This window comes from Arachis hypogaea, chromosome 15, assembly GCF_003086295.3.
Source record: "Arachis hypogaea cultivar Tifrunner chromosome 15, arahy.Tifrunner.gnm2.J5K5, whole genome shotgun sequence".
Classification (NCBI taxonomy): Eukaryota; Viridiplantae; Streptophyta; class Magnoliopsida; order Fabales; family Fabaceae; genus Arachis; species Arachis hypogaea.
Window position 1 is genome coordinate 56005828 of NC_092050.1, and position 17121 is coordinate 56022948.

At 40.1% G+C, this 17121-nt stretch overlaps 1 non-coding gene across 1 annotated transcript; it reads right to left on the reverse strand.

Annotated features, from left to right (window-relative positions):
* Window positions 1-2972: 2972 nt before the first annotated feature.
* On the reverse strand, window positions 2973-3076 carry LOC112753389 (small nucleolar RNA R71). Its single transcript, XR_003177778.1, has one exon. It is a non-coding gene; the product is annotated as a small nucleolar RNA R71 (small nucleolar RNA).
* Between the last annotated feature and the right edge of the window lie 14045 nt (window positions 3077-17121).

The window sequence follows — 17121 nt, forward strand, 5'->3', positions numbered from 1 at the left end:
GCCATCATTGCCCACGTTAAGAGTCACGTTAACTAAGCTAATGTGAACTCTAACGTGGAATAAAGGAAATGGAGCCAACGTTAGTGACACTTAACATTATCACTAACGTTGGACCAAGCTCATAAGTGGCCATATTAGTTGCCACGTTAACTTTGTTAACGTGGCCTCTAACGTTAAGAATAAAAGGGGGACGCCAACATTAGTTTCATTCAACATTCTCACTAACGTTGGCCAAGTCACAAGAAGCCACGTTAACTCCCACGTTAACCTAGTTAACGTGGAAGCTAACGTGAAGAAACTAGGTGGTCGACAACGTTAGTGACACCAAACATTGTCTCTAACGTTGGGATAAACACACACTATCCCCAAGAGGCAACGTTAACTCCCACGTTAACCTAGTTAACGTGGAAGTTAACGTGAAGAAGAAAGGTTGTCGACAACGTTAGTGACACCAAACATTGTCACTAACGTTGGAAGGAGCCAACACAAGCCACAATGAGCCACGTTAACTCCCACGTTAACTTAGTTAACGTGGAAGCTAATGTGAGGAGAGGGATGATGAGCCAACGTTAGTGACATTCAACTTTGCCACTAATGTTGGAGATGGCTAGCACAGCCACGTTAGAAGCCAGAGCTAAGGGGCACATTGGAACGTTAGTGACAATGTTAAGTGTCACTATCGTTCTCGAAGGTTGGCAAGCCTACGTTAAAAGAGCCACGTTAACTAAGTTAATGTGGACTCTAACGTAGGGAAGGGGGAGGCTTCTCAACGTTATTGGGAAAGTTGAGTCCCAATAACGTGCGCGAAGGACAAAGAGGCAACGTTAGTGGCAACGTTTGTGCCACTAACGTTGAGGTTAACGTGGCTCTTACTTGGGTGAGGAACGTTAGTGAAAAAGTTGAAAGTCACTAACGTTCTCGAACCCATATTTTCACTAAACGTTAACACCACTAACGTCCTGAGCTAAAGTCTCTGCCCACTTCACACTTTCTCTCTGCAAGTAAAGCCAAGCCCAATGAAGAAGATAACTGCTTCAAACTCAAGATCCAAAAGCCCAGACCCAAGACTTGAAGAACCAACTAGAAGAGTGGAAGAGTAGTATATATAGGAGTAGCTTTGAATTATTTGGAGAGTTGGAAATTATAGGGAGCCTCTTGGCATAGAACTACTCTCTGTATTTTACTTTCTCTGCACTTCTAGTTTCATCATGTATTCTCCATCTTTGTTTTCAATTTCCAGAGCTATGAACAACTAAACCCCTTTCATTGGGTTAGGGAGCTCTGTTGTAATTTGATGGATCAATACTAGATTTCATTATTCTTCTTCTATCTTTTCTCTTGATTTTACTTGAAAGCTTTCGATCTTCATCCAATTGGGTAGTTATCTTGGAAAAGAAGCTATTCAAACTTGGATCTCTTCTGAACCTTGAAAGAGGAATAAAGAGATCAAGCTAGAAATGCTTTCTCATGCTGGACCAAATTGGGTTTGGATGGATATGTGACTATAATCCTCTCAACACTTGATTTGGGAAATGCATGTGGTATAATCAGTGACCATACGTCATCTCTTCTCATGAGCAATTGACCAAGGAATTGGCTATTGATCAAGATTTAAGAGATTGAATTACAAGAAATTGTAATTCGATTACTTAAGATTGCCAAGGAGATCAATGAGTACATTGATTGAGGAAGAGATGAAAATGAAATTGATCCGGAGAATGCAACATCTCCTGAGCCCAATGAACTCCCCATTTCTGATCTTACACATTCTCTTTAATTTCTGTCATTTACTTTTATGAGCAATTCCCCCATTCCCATTTACAATTCTTCAATTTACTTTCAGTCATTTACTTTCAGTTCTTTTATTTCTAGCATTTACTTTTCTGTTATTTAAATTCCCGCCACTTAATTTTCTGCAATTCTCAACTCAAATCCTGGATTCGCTCAACTAGAACATTCCTCTAATTAAAGTTGCTTGATCAATCAATCCTTGTGGGATTCAACCTCACTCTATTGTGAGTTTTTACTTGACGACAAATTCGGTACACTTGCCGAAGGAAATTTGTTATGAGACAAATTTTCCGTGCATCAAGTTTATGGCGCCGTTGCCGGGGATTGACTGTGCATCAACAATGATTAAATTGGAAGATAACTAGATTGAGCATTTTTGTTTTGTTTGATTTAATTTTCTGTTTGAGTAGTTTACTTTCCGTTTTAGTTAATTTCTTCCCTTCCCCCTACTTTTGCTTTGTTATTTACAATTCATTTCACTAACCCACTAACTGTTTGATATATTGCATCACTCACACTAACAGTAATTCTGACTGATATACTTTCTACACCTATTCTCTTTGCTTGTACTTGTTGGTTGTATGACAGGGAGAAGAAGCGGGGCTTCAACTTCCTTTGATTCTGAACCTGAGAGAACCTTCCTTAGACTAAGGAGGGAGGCAAGAGAAAAACATGTAGTTGGTGCTGAAGAAGAGGAGGAATACTTTGAAGAATACTTTGAACCAAACATGGAAGAAAACATGGAAAACTATCACGAAGAAGAGACTCACAACCATGGCGGAAGAGGTCGAGCAAATCATGCTGGGGAGGATAGAAGAGTTTTAGGCTCTTACATCAATCCAAACCCAGGAAACTGTGGAAGTAGCATTCAAAAGCCAACCATCCATGCCAATAATTTTGAACTAAAACCACAGCTCATCACCCTTGTTCAGAACAACTGTTCGTTCGGAGGAAGTGTCCAAGAAAACCCCAATCAACATCTGACCACCTTCCTGAGAATATGTGACACAGTGAAGTCTAATGGTGTTCATCCTGACGCCTATAGACTGCTCTTATTTCCATTCTCACTCAAGGATAAGGCAGCCAAGTGGCTGGAATCTTTCCCAAAAGAGAGCTTGATAACTTGGGAAGATGTGGTGAACAAATTCTTAGCAAGATTTTACCCCCCTCAACGAATCAATAGGCTGAGAGCTGAGGTCCAAACTTTCAGCCAACAAAATGGTGAGACTCTGTATGAAGCATGGGAGAGGTTTAAAGACTTAACAAGGAGGTGTCCACCTGACATGTTCAATGAATGGGTGCAGCTGCACATTTTCTATGAAGGGCTCTCCTATGAGTCAAAGAAGGCAGTAGACCATTCATCCAGAGGATCTTTGAACAAGAAGAAGACCATTGAGGAGGCCATAGATGTCATTGAAACTGTAGCAGAGAACGACTACTTCTATGCCTCCGAAAGAGGGAACACAAGAGGAGTAATGGAGCTAAACAATGTAGATGCTCTGCTGGCCCAAAACAAGCTCATTACCCAGTAGCTGGCTGACCTTACCAAGAAGATGGAGAGGAACCAAGTAGCAGCAATCTCCACTTCATCAACAACCCAAGAAGGAGTGAATGAAGAAGCAGAGGGTAGTTAGGAGCAAGCCAACTACATTGGGAATTCACCTAGGCAAAACCATGATCCATACTCCAAGACCTACAACCCTGGATGGAGGAATCACCCAAACTTTGGGTGGGGAAATCAACAAGACCAAAGCCTTGATCAAAGACGCCCAAATCCAAACAATGCAGCCCATCAACACTTCACATCTAGACCATATCAACACCCCCATAACAATACCTCTCCACATTCATATCAAAGCCAGAATAACCCTCCTCTGCCTGACCTATCATCATTTGATGAAAGAATCTCAAGGATTGAGAATCTACTTGAAGGCATAGGCAAGGAGATTAAAGACAACAAGGTGTTCAAGGAGGAAGTGCGAGCCAGTTTCAAGAACCAGGGAGACACAATCAAAGAGGTTGGAATCTCAAGTGGGGTATCTCTCTGAACAAATTCCCAAACCCATAGATGGATTCCCAAGTGACACAGAGAAGAATCCGAGAGGTGAAACAAAGAAAGTAAGATGGGAAGATTGCAAGATGGTCACTATAAGTGATAAGGAGACTGAGGACAAGCCAAGCAAGCTGTCAGAACAACCTGAAGATACCTCAGTAGAGAAGAAGGAAAAAGATCATCAAGAACCAGAAATCTCACAACAGGAGCTGCTGAGACTCTATGCACCTTTTCCCCAACTGCTCAATGGTGCTGTGGAGAAGAGAATATACTCAAGGTTTCTAGATTTGTTTGCATCTCTGCATGTCAACATACCATTCATCAAGACTATTCAACAAATTCCCGCATAAATCAAGTATATGAAGGAGCTGCTTCCCAAGAAAAGCTCACTCAAGGGAGGCCAAACTATAGTGATGAACAAGAAGTGCAGTGCCCTCATTCAACCACAGTTGCCTACAAAAAGAAAAGATCTAGGGAGTTTTCATGTCCCCTGTGCCATAGGGGAAACAATGTTTGATAGAGCACTCTGTGATTTGGTAGCAAGCATCAACTTAATGCCCTTATCCCTGGTAAAGAGGCTGCAGATCAATGAGATATTACCCACAGATGTAGTCATCAGGCTGGCTGACAAAACTCAAAAATAAGCAATAGGGGTGGTGGAAAACGTGTTGTTAAAGGTTGGGAAATACTTTCTTCCCACAGACTTTGTCATCTTGGACATGGAAGATAGTCACACTCACCCAATCATATTGGGAAGACCATTCCTAGCTACAGCCAGAGCACTCATAGATGTGGAGCGAGGGGAGCTAATATTGAGGATCCATGATGAACGACTCAGCTTTAATGTCTTCAAACTCTCACAAGAAGCAGACCAAGAAAACAAAAAATCAAGCAAGGATCATAATGAGATGCTGACAGAGGAAGCAAGCAATGAAGCACAACCAACCCATCTGGGAAATCCCTTGGTTGATGAACAAGGAAATAAGCAGTTGTCACAACTCAAGGAAAAGCTGGAGGAACCTAAACCACCAGAGACATGTGAAGACAACAACAAAATTCCCTTAGAAGAAGAAGTAACCAAGAGCAAGGCAACATCAAAAGGGACAAAGAAGAAGGTACCAAGAGGGTGGAAGAACAAGAAGATCCCTACAGAAGACTTCTCTCTAGGGGATAAAGTGATCTCAGGTTACTTCCCAGATATCCCCCCTGATCTCCCCACTGTACCATCTCAGTTACTTAAGGTTTTCACTATCAACAGAGTTCTCTCCTTGGAACATGTAGAGATCATTGATACAACCAATGGATATAAGTCCAAGGCAAGAGGGGAGGACTTGAAGCATTATCAACCTCCCTGATGAAGGAGAAACGTCAAGCTAGTGACGCTAAAGAAGCGCTTCATGGGAGGCAACCCATGTTTTATGAGCTTTTACTATTGAATAAGTCAATATTCATGAATTCCAACCTAAACTTGACAACACTTGGTGAAATCCTTATATTGCAGTATATAGTGAAGAACAAGTTTGGTGTTCAAAGCATGCCAAGAAAGCATGAATGCAACTGAGAGCATGCTAGTCGTGGAGCTTTGAACAGAACTTTTCATCACAGTGCTCCAAACTAAGTTTGGTGTCACCCCATGGTGCCACCAATGTGCATATAAGGATACACAGTTAGTTAGTTAGTTGGAGTTCATGAATAAACAAAATCTTTTCTTATCTTTATTATTCTAGCCGTAAAATTTAAATTGATTTTTTTTATGATATTTCTTACTTTTCTTATTTGATCTTTATAGGGAAAGGAAAGGAGCATTGAAGGAGATTGATTGGACAATTTAATGAGAAAGGTTCGGCCACTTCATGAAGAGGGTACTACACACGTGCCTCAAGGGGGAATGCATTGGGAATGGTTGTCATGCAACATTGGAGGAAGAACAAACTTGGAAACTGAACCAACTCCATCATAAAGTTGGTAATCCTCGTGCTTACTCCATACAAAACCCCATCCGTTCATTATACACCAACCCCATCAATCCACACCTTTCATCTCTTTATCACTTCTCTATATAAGTGGATCCAATCCGCACCATCTCCACATTCGAAATTCATATCCCTTACACTTCAATTTCCAGCAACTAGTTCTTCAACTTCCCACTCTCTAAATCCCACATTTCTTCCCTTCATTACACCCTTTTCGCATTAACTTCATTCATGGCAGCATCAAGCTCCAAGAGGCAAAAGAGGCAGAAACAACAAATGGAGCAGCAATAGGAACAATACTCCCAGCTCACTCAAGCCATCTACCAAGTTACTGAGAGGCAAGAACGTCAAGATAAGTATTTGCAGGAACTCAATCAGCGACAAATAGCTCAGATGAAAACATTCAATGAGTTCACTGTACTTAATGAAGGACGGCAACTACATAGGGAGGAGTTCAACGTAAACACTCAAGCCAAGTTGAACTACATGTCTAGTAATATGCATCATCTACACTATGCCATCCCTACATATGATAAGGTCTAAAAAGATCTTGTAGAACAAGAAGAGAGGAAGGTGAAACAGTAGAAGGAAACACTCAAGAAGAAGATGGAAGATGGTGGTTTCTGGAAGAAGCTGCTTGGAAAAGGCAAGGGAAGTGGGAGCACAAGCAATCAAGAAAAACACCAAGAAGACAAGCAAGAAGGAGAGCATGGACATCCACAAGAGTAAAAGGTGGTGGAGTTCCTTCTTTGGTCGATCTTTTTCTATGCTTTAAATAAGGAAGATCTTGTATGAAATAGAACATGCTTCCATGTTAGTTGAACTTTTTAAATTCTGTCTTTAATGTTTTCTTTCTGAATAGGTCTATGTTTGCTAGTCTTTATGTTACTACATCATCTCCTTACTTACTTGTATGCCTGTCCCTTTGAATCAAATGAAAAGAGAATGAGTTTTTTTAAGAGACCAGAGTAGAGTTCATACTATGGAATAAGTTCATGAGTTTATGGTATAGTCATAAGTTAGCTAAGTTGGCTCAACCATAAGGTGGGAGGACAACTATCTGTTATGGATACTATGCTTGAGACACACCTCATGAGACTAGCTAAATAAGAAGATCCTAATAAGAAAAAGGGAAAGAACAATAAAGGTTGAAAAATAAAAGAAAAAGAGTAAGCAACAAGGCTAGGCACCTATGGTTTTAATCTTGAGACATGTGTCTGTGGTGCTCCTGTGTGAGGGATCTACTTGGATGAATAAGCTCTTAGGGGTGCCTTATCACTTGGTAACTTGGGTTAACTAACTCGGGATTATCAGCTGAAAGTCCACTATCAAGAGTAACCCTCAATACAGAGCATTTAGTAACCCAAAGAGGTGCTGGACACCAAGGTCTCAAGAAAAGAAAATAAATAAACTATGTGCCTTTGGTGTGTATGTATGGGGGAGAGACTTGAGCAAGTAAGCCCTTAGGGGTGCTTCAACACCTAGCACCTTGAACCAACTGGTTCGGGAGTGTTGACTGAAAGCTTATTTTAAAGAGTTGCCCCCTTACAGAGCACTTAGCTTAAGAACAAAAATAAGTCCTGAAATAACAACAAAAGGATCAATGAATAAAAGTCTCATGGGATGCAACCACAGTGAGTATTCTAGGACATGATAAAGGTCTGAAAGCCCGGAATGAATCTAAGTTGCTATGCATGAAACCACCAAAAATCCTGGGACATGACTTCCACAAGAATGACTCATGTCTCTTGGGATTCCATTCATCATTCTCTTGTTCCAATACTTGCTTAGGGACAAGCAAGCTTTAAGTTTGGTGTTGTGATGCCAGGGAATTTTGGCCAGTTTTACTGACCTTCTCTTTACTGTTTTTAGGGTAGTTTCATGCATTTCCTTAGGAAATAAGCTAGTTTTTGGTAGATATTCATTTACATCTTGATTCAAGCATACATTGTGCACTTTACATGATTTCATGAGGATTTTGCATGAATTTAATGACAAATTGGTTGTTGCATTTCCCATGACTTAGACTAGAACTTTGATGCACTTTATTGCTTGATTTCAGGACAAAGGAAGCAAAGAAGAACCACATTAGTAGCTACGTTAGTTACACTAACGTTAACACTAACGTGGAATGGGAGTAGCTTGCAAAGTTAATGAGAAAAGTCATTGCCAATAACGCTCTCGAAACCATCATTGCCCACGTTAAGAGTCACGTTAACTAAGCTAACGTGAACTCTAACGTGGAATAAAGGAATGGAGCCAACGTTAGTGACACTTAACATTATCACTAACGTTGGACCAAGCTCATAAGTGGCCACGTTAGTTGCCGCGTTAACTTAGTTAACGTGGCCTCTAACGTTAAGAAGAAAAGGGGGACGCCAACGTTAGTGTCATTCAATATTCTCACTAACGTTGGCCAAGTCACAAGAAGCCATGTTAACTCCCACGTTAACCTAGTTAACGTGGAAGCTAACGTGAAGAAACTAGGTGGTCGACAACGTTAGTGACACCAAACATTGTCACTAACGTTGGGATGAACACACACTATCCCCAAGAGGCCACATTAACTCCCACGTTAACCTAGTTAACGTGGAAGTTAACGCGAAGAACAAAGGTTGTCGACAACGTTAGTGACACCAAACATTGTCACTAACGTTGGAAGTTGCCAACACAAGCCACAATGAGCCACGTTAACTCCCACATTAACTTAGTTAACGTGGAAGCTAACGTGAGGAGAGGGATGATGAGCCAACGTTAGTGACATTCAACTTTGTCACTAATATTGGAGATGGCTAGCACAGCCACGTTAGAAGCCACGTTAACCTAGTTAACATGGACTCTAACGTGGGAGCTAAGGGGCACATTGGAACGTTAGTGACAATGTTAAATGTCACTAACGTTCTTGAAGATTGGCAAGCCTACGTTAAAAGAGCCACGTTAACTAAGTTAACGTGGACTCTAACGTAGGAAAGGGGGAGGCTTCTCAACGTTATTAGGAAAGTTGAGTCCCAATAACGTCGCGAAGGACAAAGAGGCAACGTTAGTGGCACATTGAGGTTAACGTGGCTCTTACTTGGGTGAGGAACATTAGTGAAAAAGTTGAAAGTTACTAACGTTCTCGAACCAATATTTTCACTAAACGTTAACACCACTAACGTCCTGAGCTAAAGTCTCTGCCCACTTCACAATTTCTCTCTGCAAGTAAAGCCAAGTCCAATGAAGAAGATAACTGCTTCAAACTCAAGATCCGAAGGCCCAGACCCAAGACTTGAAAAACCAACTAGAAGAGTGGAAGAGTAGTATATATAGGAGTAGCTTTGAATTATTTGGAGAGTTGGAAATTATAGGGAGCCTCTTGGCATAGAACTACTCTCTGTATTTTACTTTCTCTGCACTTCTAGTTTCATCATGTATTCTCCATCTTTGTTTTCATTTTCCAGAGCTATGAACAATTAAACCCCTTTCATTGTGTTAGGGAGCTCTGTTGTAATTTGATGGATCAATACTAGTTTTCGTTATTCTTCTTCTATCTTTTCTCTTGATTTTACTTGAAAGCTTTCATTATTCTTCTTCTATCTTTTCTCTTTATTCAAACTTGGATCTCTTCTAAACCTTGAAAGAGGAATGAAGAGATCAAGCTAGAAATGCTTTCTCATGCTGGACCAAATTGGGTTTGGTTGGGTATGGTGATTATAATCCTACCAACACTTGATTTTAGAATGCATGTGGTATAATCAGTGACCATACTTCATCTCTTCTCATGAGCAATTGACCAAGGAATTGGCTATTGATCAAGATTTGAGAGATTGAATTACCAAGGAATTGGAATTCGATGACTTAAGATTGCCAAGGAGATCAATGAATGCATTGATTGAGGAAGAGATGAAAATGAACTTGATCCGGAGAACGTAACATCTCCTAAGCCCAATGAATCCCCATTTCTGATTTTACCCATTCTCTTTAATTTATGCAATTTACTTTTATGAGCATCTTCCCCATTCCCATTTACAATTCTGTAAGTTACTTTCCGTCATTTACTTTCAGCTTTTTAATTCCAGTATTTACATTTTCTGCTATTTACTTTCCCGCCATTTAATTTCCTGCAACTCTCAAACCAAATTCGGGATTCGCTCAACTAGAACATTCCTCTAATTAAAGTTGCTTGATCAATCAATCCTTGTGGGATTCGACCTCACTCTATTGTGAGTTTTTACTTGATGACAAATTCGGTACACTTGCCGAAGGAAATTTGTTATGAGACAAGTTTTTCATGCATCAATAGGAAATTGAGAACTACTCTCTGTATAATTTACTTTCTCTGCACTTCTAGTTCTAGTTTTTAGGATGTATTCTCCATCTTTGTTTTCCATTTCAAGAGCTATCAACAACTAAACCTCTTTCATTGGGTTAGGGAGCTCTGTTGTAATTTGATGGATCAATACTAATTTTCATTACTCTTCTTCTATCTTTTCTCTTGATTTTACTAGAAAGCTTTCAATCTTCATCCAATTGGGTAGTTATCTTGGAAAAGAAGCTATTCATACTTGGATCTCTTCTGAACCTTGGAAGAGGAATGAAGAGATCATGCTAGAAATGCTTTCCCATGTTGGACCAAATTGGGTTTGGTTAGGTATGGTGACTATAATCCTACCAACACTTGATTTGGGAATGCATGTGGTATAATCAGTGACCATTCTTCATCTCTTCTCATGAGCAATTGACCAAGGAATTGGCTATTGATCAAGATTTGAGAGATTGAATTACCAAGGAATTGGAATTCGATCATTTAAGATTGCCAAGGAGATCAATGAATGCATTGATTGAGGAAGAGATAAAAATGAACTTGATCCGGAGAATGTAACATCTCCTAAACCCAATGAATCCCCATTTCTGATCTTACCCATTCTCTTTAATTTATGCAATTTACTTTTATGAGCATCTTCCCCATTCCCATTTACAATTCTGTAAGTTACTTTCCGTCATTTACTTTCAGCTCTTTAATTCCAGTATTTACATTTTCTGCTATTTACTTTCCCGCCATTTAATTTCCTGCAACTCTCAAACCAAATTCGGGATTCGCTCAACTAGAACATTCCTCTAATTAAAGTTGCTTGATCAATCAATCCTTGTGGGATTCGACCTCACTCTATTGTGAGTTTTTACTTGATGACAAATTCGGTACACTTGCCGAAGGAAATTTGTTATGAGACAAGTTTTTCATGCATCAATAGGAAATTGAGAACTACTCTCTGTATAATTTACTTTCTCTGCACTTCTAGTTCTAGTTTTTAGGATGTATTCTCCATCTTTGTTTTCCATTTCAAGAGCTATCAACAACTAAACCTCTTTCATTGGGTTAGGGAGCTCTGTTGTAATTTGATGGATCAATACTAATTTTCATTACTCTTCTTCTATCTTTTCTCTTGATTTTACTAGAAAGCTTTCAATCTTCATCCAATTGGGTAGTTATCTTGGAAAAGAAGCTATTCATACTTGGATCTCTTCTGAACCTTGGAAGAGGAATGAAGAGATCATGCTAGAAATGCTTTCCCATGTTGGACCAAATTGGGTTTGGTTAGGTATGGTGACTATAATCCTACCAACACTTGATTTGGGAATGCATGTGGTATAATCAGTGACCATTCTTCATCTCTTCTCATGAGCAATTGACCAAGGAATTGGCTATTGATCAAGATTTGAGAGATTGAATTACCAAGGAATTGGAATTCGATCATTTAAGATTGCCAAGGAGATCAATGAATGCATTGATTGAGGAAGAGATAAAAATGAACTTGATCCGGAGAATGTAACATCTCCTAAACCCAATGAATCCCCATTTCTGATCTTACCCATTCTCTTTAATTTATGCAATTTACTTTTATGAGCATCTTCCCCATTCCCATTTACAATTCTGTAATTTACTTTCCGTCATTTACTTTCAGCTCTTTACTTCCAGCATTTACATTTTCTGCTATTTACTTTCCCGCCATTTAATTTCCTACAACTCTCAAACCAAATTCTGATTCGCTCAACTAGAACATTCCTCTAATTAAGTTGCTTGACCAATCAATCCCTGTGGGATTCGACCTCACTCTATTGTGAGTTTTTACTTGACAACAATTCGGTATACTTGCCGAAGGAAAATTGTTGAGAGACAAGTTTCTGTGCTATCAAGTTTATGGCGCCGTTGCTGGGGATTGATTTTGTATAAACAATGATTAAATTAGAGGATAACTAGATTGAGCATTTTTCTTTTGTTTGATTTAAATTTCTGTTTGAGTTAATTACTTTCAATTTTAGTTATTTTCCTCCCTTCCCCCTACTCCTTTTTCTTAGTTATTTACCATTCAGTATATTAACCCACTAACTGGTTGATATATTGCATCACTCGCACTAACAGCAATTTTAGCAAGAGTACTTTCTGCATCTATTTCCTTGCTTGTGCCTTGTTGGTTGTATGACAGGGAGAAGAAGCGGGGCTTCAACTTCCTTTGATTCTGAACCTGAGAGGACCTTCCTTAGATTAAGGAGGGAAGTAAGAGGAAAGAGAGTAGTTGGTGCTGAGGAAGAGGAGGAGTACTTTGAACCAGACATGGATGAGAACATGGAGAACCATCATGAAGAAGAGACTCACAACCATGGCAGAGAAGGTCTAGCAAATCATGCTGGGCAAGAGAGAAGAGTTCTAGGCTCTTACATCAACCCAAACCCAGGAAACTGTGGGAGTAGCATCCAAAGGCCAACCATACATGCCAACAACTTTGAACTAAAGCCACAGCTCATCACTCTTGTTCAGAACAATTGTTCATTCGGAGGAGGTGTCCAAGAAGACCCCAATCAACATCTAACCACCTTCCTGAGGATATGTGATACTGTGAAGTCTAATGGTGTTCATCCTGACACCTATAGACTACTTCTGTTCCCTTTCTCACATAAGGACAAGGCATCTAAATGGCTGGAATCCTTCCCAAAGGAGAGTTTAGCAACCTGGGAAGATGTGGTAAACAAATTCTTGGCAAGATTCTATCCTCCTCAACGGATCAACAGGCTGAGAGCTGAGGTGCAAACATTCAGGCAGCAAGATGGTGAGACTCTATACGAAGCATGGGAGAGGTTCAAGGACCTGACAAGAAGGTGCCCACCAGATATGTTCAATGAATGGGTGCAGTTACACATTTTCTATGAAGGCCTTTCTTTTGAATCAAAGAAGGCAGTGGACCATTCATCTGGGGGATCTCTGAACAAGAAGAAGACCATTGAGGGGGCCATAGATGTCATTGAAACTGTAGCAGAGAATGACTATTTCTATGCTTTTGAAAGAGGGAACACTAGAGGAGTGATGGAACTAAACAATATGGATGCACTGCTGGCCCAGAACAAGCTTATTACCAAGCAGCTGGCTGACCTCACCAAGAAGATGGAGAGGAACCAAGTAGCTGAGGGAGTGAATACTGAGGCAGAGGAGGAGCAAGAACAAGCCAACTACATTGGAAACTCACCCAGGTAGACCCATGATCCTTACTCCAAAACGTACAACCCTGGTTGGAGGAATCACCCAAACTTTGGGTGGGAAAATCAACAAGATCAAAACCAAGATCAGAGACATCACATCCTCAACAACCATGCAGCTCACCAACATTCCACGCAGAGATCATATCAACACCACCCTAACAACACCTCTCCATATCCATACCAAAACCAAAATGACCCAACTCACCCATCCACTCTCAACTCACCATCATCTGAAGAAAGACTCTCCAAAATTGAGACTCTGCTTGAAGGCATATGCAAAGAGATTCAAGATAATAAGGTATTCAAAGAGGAGGTGCGAGCTAGTATCAAGAACCAGGGGGATACCATCAAGAGGCTGGAATTTCAAGTGGGATACTGATCTGAAAAGATTCCCAAACCTACTGATAGCTTCCCAAGTGACACAGAGAAAAATCCGAGAGGTGAAGCAAAGAAAGTCAGATGGGAAGATTGCAAGATGGTTACTATAAGTAATAAGGAGACAGAGGAAAAGCAAAACAAGCCATTAGAACAACTTGGAGAGACATCAGTAGAGAAATAGGTAAAGGATCACCAAGAACCCAAAAATTTACAAAAAGAGCTGACACAGAAGGAGCTGCTGAAACTCTATGCACCGTTTCCCCAATTACTCGATGGTGCTGTAGAGAAGAGAATATACTCAAGGTTTCTTGACCTGTTTGCAACCCTCCATGTAAACATACTGATGGTATTTTTGTGGAAAACTGAATTTTCCAAAACACCAAAAACTCACCGGCAAGTGTACCGGGTCGTATCAAGTAGTAAAACTCACTTAGAGTGAGGTCGACCCCACAGGGATTGATGGATCAAGCAACTTTAGTGGGTGATTAGTTTAGTCAAGCTAACATTTAAGTGAAATTGGGTGAGACTTGAAGCAACAGAATGTAAATGACAAGGAATTATAAATTACAGAAAGTAAATTGAACAGAAACTTAAAGAGCAAGAAATGTAAATTGCAAGAATCTTAAATGACAAGAAATGTAAATTGCATGAAATATAAAGGGGAGTGGGTGCTGGAAATTAAAATTTAACAGGAAAGTGTAAATAGCAATCAAACAGAGAAGTAAAAGGTGCAAAATCATGCAACAGATCTAAACAGAAAAGGGAAATTGCTTGAAGAATTCAAAACAGAAAAGTAGTGCTTAATTTGCAGCAATTTAAATGTATGTTGAAGATCTCAGGAGTGGAAGAAACTAGAAAGCAAGTCTAGATCTCAAATCCTTCCTTGATCCAACAATAAACAGATTGAAGAATAAAGACAAATGGAAGCAGTAAGAGAACTTTGATTCAAATTGCAATTCACTGAAATTATGCAGCAAGGCAAACAAAGGGAAATCTCAGAGGGAGAATGAAACAGAACTCCTTCAATTCTCCACCCAAGATTCAAAAACAAAGAAAAAAAAACTAAAGAGAGAGAGCTCTCTAATGCTGATGCTCCCTAGTGGAGCCAACCCCTCATACAATTGAGCTCCCTTTGAAAATGAAAGTGATGCCTTTATATAGGCTTTTTACAAAATAAAAATGAAATTGAAATGAAAAACAAATTAAATGAAAATCCCAATTCTAGCTTGTTCTTGTGCCTTTGAGTGATGATGTGGGCTTGGCTTGCTTTGGATTTGAAGAGAGATGGATCTAGTTGGCCTTGGTTTAATTGATGAAGAATTAAATCCAATTTGATTTTTAATTGAATTTTGGACCATGGTGCAACTCCCAGGGCAAAGCTCAGTTGGAAAACCCAACTTAGCTTTCAAGTTGTGCTGTCCGTGTCATTTGATGCGCGTCCAGCCTTGGTTGTGTGCCAAAATTGTGCGCCAAAGTTTGGGGAGCTTGGGGAGGTAGTGCTCAGTTGGAAAAACCAACTGAGCTTTCCTTTGTGGTGCCTTGCTTTCGGCCTCAAGGTCTTAGGTTCAACACTTGGTGGAAGCACTTTTGTGAGCTTTTTTTCTTGTATTTTCATGAGTGGGAGCCCGATAAAGCTCAGTTGAGAAAGTGAACTGAGCTTTATTTTGCTTTCCTTGTTTTCCTTGTGTCTCCCCCTTCGAGACTTGGTGGAAGCATTGGCTGATTTTTTTGCTTATTTTTAGCCCTTAAAGATGCATTTCACTCGTGCCTCAATTTCCTGCCAAATATAGACTATGATACATCGTTGGAAAGCTCTAAATGTCAGCTTTCCAACGCAACTGGAAGCACATCAATTGGACGTCTGTAACTCAAGTTATTGCCCTTTGAAAGAGGCATGGTCATGCTGTGAACGCCCACTTTTAACTTAGCGAAATTTCTTGCCTCCAAGCACATTTTTCTTGTACGGCAAAGCTAAGTTCACTTAGTGAACTGAGCTTTGTGTGCTGATTGTTCATGCTTCCTTGATTTGGTCACGGGCCACGCTTTTAAAAGCGTGGCCTAAGGCTCCAAAGTGTGCTCCAACTTCAAAGTGTGCCCCAAAGCTCTTTTTTTCTCCTTTTTAGCTTATTTTGTGCTTCTTTTTCTTCTTATTTCCTACCAAATTTATAAAATTAAAAGATCAAGGAAATATACCATTTAAGCATAAAAGAATGCAATATTTAAGTACTAATTATCAATTTCTTGTATGAAAAAGCATAGAAAAACATGACATGGTGACATGTCATCACATACCATTCATCAAGGCCCTCCAACAAATGCCCCTCATATATTAAGTATATGAAGGAGCTGCTGACCAGGAAAAGTTCACTCAAGGAAGGACAAACAATAGTGATGAATAAAGAGTGCAGTGCTCTCATTCAACCAGAGTTGCCTATAAAAAGGAAAGACCCAGGGAGTTTTCACATCCCCTGTGCCATAGGAGAAATAATGTTTGATAAAGCACTCTGTGATTTGGGAGCAAGCATCAACTTAATGCCTTTATCCCTTATGAAAAGGCTGCAGATCAATGAGATAATACCAACAGATGTAGTTATCAGGCTGGCTGACAAAACTTAAAAACAAGCAGTAGGAGTGGTTGAAAATGTGCTAGTGAAGGTGGGAAAATACTTCCTTCCCACAGACTTTGTCATCTTGGACATGGAAGAAAGTCACACTCACCCAATCATATTGGGAAGACCGTTCTTAGTTACAGCCAGAGCACTCATAGATGTGGAGCGAGGGGAGCTAATTTTGAGGATCCATGATGAACAACTCAGCTTCAATGTATTCAAACTCTCAAAAGAAACAGATCATAATGAGATACTGAGGGAGGAGGCAAGCACTGAAGCACAACCAACACCTCTGGGAAACCACTTGGTTGAAGAACAAGGGAATCAACAGCTGTCACAACTCAAGGAAAATAAGAAGGAACCTAAACCACCAGAGTCATATGAGACCAGTAAAAGATTCCCTTAGAAGAGGAGGTCACAAAGAGTAAGGCAACATCAAAAGAGACAAAGAAGAAGGCACCAAGGAGGTGGAAGAACAAGAAGATCCCTACAGAGGACTTCTCTCCAGGGGATAAAGTAATCTCAGCCTACTTCCCAGATATTCCACCTCATCTCCCCACTATCCAATCGCAGTTACCTAAGGTCTTCACCATCAACAGAGTTCTTTCCTTAGAACATGTGGAGATCCTTGATGAAGCCAATGGATATAGGTCTACTGCAAGAGGGGAAGATCTGAAGCATTACCAACCGCCATGACAAAGGCAAAATGTCAAGCTAGTGATGCTAAAGAAGCACTTCATGGGAGGCAACCCATGTTTTACATGCTTTTAAAAGTAGTTAATAATGCAAGGTTCAGGGATTTCAA